Here is a 6,549-nt window from a genome sequence, read left to right as displayed (position 1 = left end):
TTCCACAGCCCATCCTATATACAAAAATTAACTCAATCATATGCTTTAATCATTTAGGTCATAGAACTAACTGTAAAGCCAAAAGCTATAAGGCTTCTAGGAGAAAACCTTTGTGACCTTGAGTCAGGCAAAGATATCTTAGGCCACCCAAAGCAAAGTATCAAAAAGCCAAATCGATAAATCGGACTTCATCAAAATTTCAAGAAGAAAAAACCCTCTCTTGCCTCTAGAAGGTAACCGGTAAGAGAATGAAAAGATGAGCCACAGACCGGGAGAAAACTATTCTGTAAATCCTGCATTTCATAAAGGCCTTGTATCCAAAATATGTAAAGAACTCTCACAACTCAATATCAAGAACACAAACAACCCTCTTCCCCCAAAATGAGTGAAAATGGGAACAGACATTTCACAGGTCAAATGTTACAACCACTTCGGAAAACAGTTCGGCGGTGCTCACTCTGGCTGCACGCATATTGAAATTGAAATGACACAGAAACGATTCGCATGGCTCCCGCGGGAGGATGACACACAAATCCGCGAAGTGTTCCATATTTTTGATGCAGTTGACGTTTGATAAAGTGAACTCGTGGACATTAACAGTGGACGTTTACTGTTGCGCCGTACACAGTCTTTGAAGTATAATTAAAAGTTTTTATTGAGCCCCCGGGAAAACGAAAACAGTTTGGCAGTTTCTTAAAAAGTTAAACATATCCCAATCCTAGGTATTTACCCAAGAAAAAGGAAAGCATATGCCCATAAAACTACTTGTCCACAAGGGTTCACACCAGCTTTATCTGTAATAGCCAAAAACTTGAAACGACCCAAATGTCCGTCAACAGGTAAATGGATAAAGAATTGTAACATACCATATGATGGCAAAGTCTTACTCAGCAATAAAAAAGAATAGACTTTTGGGGCGCCTGGGTGGCTCAGCCGTTAAGCATCTGCCTTTGGCTCAGGGCGTGATCCCAGGGTCCTGGGATCGAGCCCCGCATTGGTCTCCTCCGCTGGGAGCCTGCTTCTTCCTCTCCCACTCCCCCTGCTTGTGTTCCCTCTCTCGCTGGCTGTCTCTCTCTCTGTCAAATAAAATAAAATCTTAAAAAAAAAAAGAATAGACTTTTGATCATGCTACAATTGAATTTCAAAATCAGTGTGCTGAATGAAAGAAACCAGACAAAAAAGAATACATACTATATGATTCCATTTATATAAAAGTTTAGAAAATACAAACTCATCTATAGTAACAGAAAGCAGGTCAGTGGTTGGAAGAGGTGAGCAGGGGAGAAAGGGCTCAAGGAAATTTGGGGGGATGGTAGATATGTTCACTACTTTATTTTTAAATTTTTTTTTAAGTAGGCATGGAGCTTGAAATCACGACCCTGAGATCAAGCTCTGAGTGGAGATCAAGAGTCAGTTGCTCAACGGACTGAGCCACCCAGGTGCCCCAATTTTTTTTTAAGTAAACTCTATGCCCAACATGGGGCTCGAACTCACTACCCCAAGATCAAGAGTTGCATGCTCTACCGACTGAGCCAGTCGGTGCCCCAATATTCACTACTTTGATTGTAGTGATGGTTTCATGGGAGAACACATATGGTAAAACATTGAATTGTACACTTTACGTTAAATATGTGCGGTTAATTATGTGTCAGTTATACCTTGATAATACTGTTTTTAAAAGCCCCAGTACTGTGGAGGGAGTGGCGAATTGGAAAATAACCATTTTCCATCATCGTAGTGAAGATGGGTTCAAGCAAGAATTAATGGTTGTAGGGGCACCTGGGTGGCTCAGTCGGCTAAGTGTCTGCCTTTGGCTCAGGTCATGATCTCAGGGTCTTGGGATTAAGCCCTGTGGGTGGGCTCCATGCTCAGTGGGGAGTCTGCTTCTCCCTTGCCCTCTGCCCCTCCCCCTGCTCATGCGCTAGCTCTCTCTCTCTCTCAAATAAATAAACAAAAAAATTTTTTAAAAAGTCAGTATTATGAAAGACAAGAAAAGGCTGAAAGAGAAACTGTTAAAGGAAAATACGAGACATGACAAGTGTAATACATGATCCTGGACTGAATCTGATAAAGAAGGGGAAATACCCCAAAAGACGTTATTGGGACAATTGAAAAACTTGTAATACAGACTATATGCTTTATATCAATGATAAACTTCTTGAATTTCACCATTGCACTTATTGTGGTTATGTGTGTGAATATCCCTGTTCTTAGGAAATATACGTGGAGCAGCAGCTCTTTCTGCCCATGGGTCCTGTCCTGTGCTTAAATAAAATCACCCTCCTGCAGAAAAAAAAAAAAAAAAAAAGGAAATATACATGGAAATATAAAGTGGTAAAGAAACATATTGTATGTAATTGACTTTCATATGTTTAGAAGATAAATAATGGAATGCTAGAACGAAGTGGCAAAATGCTAAAAGTTGGTGTAACTATAGTTATATTAGAGTTCTCTGTATTATTTTTTCAACTTCCCTGTGAGCTTTAAATTATTTTAAAATGAAAACTTTAAAAAAATCTCCAGGCTAATGACGTCAGAGTCTCTGGGAATGGCACTGAGATTTTATTTTATTTTATTTTTAAGTAGACACCACACCCAACGTGGGGCTCAAACTCACAACTCTGAGATCAAGAATCGCATGCTCTGCTGACTGAGCCAGTCAGGCGTCCCAAGTCCTGGAGATTTTAAAAAGCTTTCCAGGCCAGGGTGCCAGATTTGGCAAATAACAGTACAAGATGTGCAGTTAAATTTGAATTTCAGATAAACAAGTTAAAAACATTTTTTTAAAAGATTTTATTTATGAGAGAGAGAGAGAGAGAGAATGAGTGGGGAGGGGCAAGAGAGGGGGACAAGCACACTCCCCACTGAGCACGGAGTCTGACAACGGGAGTGGGGGGTGGGGGGCTGGGTCCCAGTATCTTCAGATCATGACTTGAGCCGAAGTCAGATGCTTAACTGACTGAGCCACACAGGTGCTCCTTAAAACATTTTTTAGCATAAGTATGTCCCCATGCAGTGTTTTCTGCCTAACTAGCAAGGACTGTCTTGGAATACAACTCATTTTCATGTCTGTACTCTGTTGGTCTTTGAGGAATATTAGAGAAATTTCTTGCTTTATGTGTCTTCTGTATACAAAACCAGCTCAGTTCTCACTCTCGCAGAGAGAAGGGCACTGAGATCAATATAAGCAGGTAGTAAATGGCCAGAGTCCATGGTGATGAACAGAAATGTTTCATGAATCTAGCACCTTCTGTAATAATAACAATAACGGTCAATATTTTTTAGGGCAGATTATGTATATGGTAGCCAGCCTCTAAGGTGGCCCCCATGATCCCCGCCTCCCGGTATTCACAGCCTTGCGCAGTCCCTCCCACATCATACCAGGGCTGGTCTCCGTGGCCAAGAGCATCAAGCCGAAGGGATGGTAGGTCATTTCTGACTTTCACGTAGATTTTCATCTTAAGCGCATGACTTTGCTCTGAGGCTTCGAAGAAGCGTGGAGAGGTCCCCATGGCGAGGAACAGAAGCCTCCAGTCGTGGGAACAAGCTTGGAAGGTGACCTGCCGCCCCAGGCTTCTGAGATTGCCCCCGGCCAACAGCTGGCTTGAGCTTCACGGAGACCCTGAGCTAGAAGCACCCAGCTCAAAGGTTGCCAGATTCGCAATCCTCAGACACCGTGACCCGGCGAATGCTCTGTTGCTTTACACTGCGGAAGGGCGCCGGGATTTGGTACCCAGCGAAAGATCACGAATGTATCAAGATACCATGTAACACAATGTATCTGCTCAGTATACTTGTTTCCCAAACCAATTCTTTCTTTCTTTATCTGAGACAGAGAGAGAGCATGAGCCTGAACAGGGGGAGGGCAGAGAGACAAGGAGAATCAGACTCCCCACCAAGCAGGGAGCCTGACTCAGGACTCGATCCCAGGACCCTGAGATCATGACCTGAGCCAAAGGCAGCCGATTAACCGACTGAGCCACCCAGGTGCCCCCCAAATCAATTCTTTGAGGTAGAAACTTGACACTCCCATTTTACAGAAATGGGAACCATGGCACAGAAAGATCGGGTTGCTCTAAATCACCCACCCCGCTAGCAGCATCAGTGGGTCCGTCTGCAGAGCCCTCGGCCCTAACAAGGAATTTCAGAAGCCTTCCCTGTGCCAGGTGAGGGGCAGAGTCAGCCTGGGTTTGTTTTTGTTTTTTAAATTTGAGAGAGAGAGGGCACGCCCACACACAGGAGCACGAGTGGGCGGGGAGAAGCCGACTCCCCGCTGAGCAGGTAGGTGGCCCACAGGACTCGATCCCAAGGACCCGAGATCCTGACCTGAGCCTTGGGCTGATGCTTAACCGACTGAGCCCCCCAGGCACCCCTAGCCTGACTTTGTTTTCTCGTCTTGCTGAATGCTTACCATAGAGTGAGGTGGAGGAGATCATTCTAGAGAATATCACCCACCAACACTTGCACAGTGCCTTCAAGTGAACAAGACATTAATGTCACACTTACCTATGAGGTAGGGAGGACTGATTCTGGGGTTTCTGTTGGGGGGGGGCTTGTTTGTTTTTAAAGTAAGCTCCGTGCCCAACGTGGGGCTTGAACTCACCGCCCTGAGATCCAGCACGCCCCCAGATTCTGTTTTCTTGTCTCCAGTTCAGAGATGGGCAGACTAAAAGCTCAGAGTGGTTATGGGCTCTGCTCAAATCCAAACCTCACCTGGGAGTGGTTGGCGGGCGGAGTTGGGCTTGAATGCGGCTACTCCACTCTGCAGGCTACTCCCTAATCTCCTTAGAGAAGGGTGTGGTTGCGGAGATTGCAGGAGGCCCTCCCCATACCCGGCACAGGAATGGATGTGTGCCGGGGGGCCTCACTGGGGACCCTGGAAGCTGTCCCTATGCAGGGAAAAGGAAGGGGAAGCCCTCTCTTCTCACCCCTCACCTCCTCCCCTAGGAGGTGCTCGTATGGGACAGAGAAGGGGTCAGGAACGCTGTTTTCTCTGGGAGGCCCGGCCCTTTGGCCTTTCACCCTAAATGCACCACCAGTTCTTGCCCTCTCCGGAAGTGAGAGCTGTGTGGCTGCCCCTCCCAGGTCCAACACTGCCCCACAGTTCTTTTCCTGTGTATTAGGTCGCAACCACCAAGGGCTGAGCTCTTTTCTTGGAGAACAAAAGCGGACAAAACATAGCCTTGGAAAACAGCAAGAGGGATTGGGGTTAGAACGGAGAGGGGACTTCCAAACTGATCCCTTATGGCAGATGGCCAAGAGAGGTTGTAGGTAGTATCTTCCCTGTTTTCAGTGGAGAATTTTATTTCTTTATTTTAATTGAAGTGTAGTTGACATATTATATTCATTGGGGGTATATCGTATAGTGATTCGACAATTATATTCGTTACAAAAGTTTCACCACCGTAAATGTAGTTACCATCTGTCACCATACAGTTAGTACAATCTTATTGACTCAGTATTTTCTTTCTTGAAGATCCTTCTGAAAAGTGTCTGTCTTGGCCAGAGTGGTACTGGGGCTGATGTGGGCAAAAGCATTTGGGACCGTGACTGGGTTTGCGATGTGACTGGGGAGGAAAGCTGGAGGCGACCCTTCTAGGAATCGGGATAGACCCGATGAGTCAGCAAAGTTGGTCCCTTTGCCTCCTCTGACGGAGAAGAAGTATCAATCCGCCACCTGGTGTAGGAGAGCCGGGAGAGGGATGTCTGCCTTCTGAGTCAGCCGGGAGCTCGAAGACCAAGAGAACCTCTGAGGCAGAGTCCCTGGGGTGAGGCTGCAGCCAGCCCTCTGAGTCACCCTGGCCCAGGCAGTGGGGCTGGGCCTGGAATGCCTGCGGTGGCCCTCGGGCTGTGGCGGGGGTGGTGAGTCACCACCCGGAGCTGGAAGAGCCAGCAAGCCCCACAGGCTCTTGTGCTCTTCCAGTCCTCATCCTGGGGCTTCCGTCCAGGAGTCAGGAGGGTCTGGGAGGCAGGAGCCCGGGTTCTTTGGCAGCAAGACTGCCATCATCCCTGCCTGCGCGGATTGCCTGACGTCCATGAGTCCCAGATGCCCCTCGTGCACCCCCACTCTCTCCACCTGTCTGGGCCACTGGCCTTCGTATCCGGGTTTCCTCTTGCTTTCCCATCGCCTGTGACCTCTCTGACCCTCACGTCCTGGAAATTCTTCCCAATGGACTGAGGGTCTCCCAGAGCCCCCCTCCCTGTACCCACCCTTTTCACTTTTCACGCTGCATAGACAGGCTGGTGGAGTTGCCAGTGGATTTATTGAACTATTTTGATCAAGTCCAGCAGGCCCTTCTGATTCCTTGAAACTTTAGAAGGCCGTCTTTTCCATTCCCCAGCCTCCCAATATGCTCTGGGGGCGGGGGCTCTGAGCTCCCCTGGGCATCTGGCATCTTCTCTGATCTCCTCCCCTGACCCTCCCCACATTCCTTCCTCTCCCAGGGCCCAGGCTACATTCTCCCTAGTGTATCCACCGCAGGGCATGTGAGCCAAAGATCAAAGGGAAACAGGTCCAGGGCGGGGGGGGGGGGGGGGGGGGGGGGGGGG

At 47.6% G+C, this 6,549-nt stretch overlaps 1 non-coding gene across 1 annotated transcript; it reads left to right on the top strand.

Annotated features, from left to right (window-relative positions):
• The first annotated feature begins 449 nt into the window (after positions 1-449).
• Positions 450-556, top strand: LOC121105120. The gene has a single exon (XR_005837550.1). It is a non-coding gene; the product is annotated as a U6 spliceosomal RNA (small nuclear RNA).
• The last annotated feature ends 5,993 nt before the right edge of the window (positions 557-6,549 follow it).

This window comes from Ursus maritimus, unplaced genomic scaffold (assembly GCF_017311325.1).
Source record: "Ursus maritimus isolate PB19 unplaced genomic scaffold, ASM1731132v1 scaffold_24, whole genome shotgun sequence".
In the NCBI taxonomy this organism is placed as follows: Eukaryota; Metazoa; Chordata; class Mammalia; order Carnivora; family Ursidae; genus Ursus; species Ursus maritimus.
This window is presented reverse-complemented; position numbering and strand designations above follow the sequence as displayed.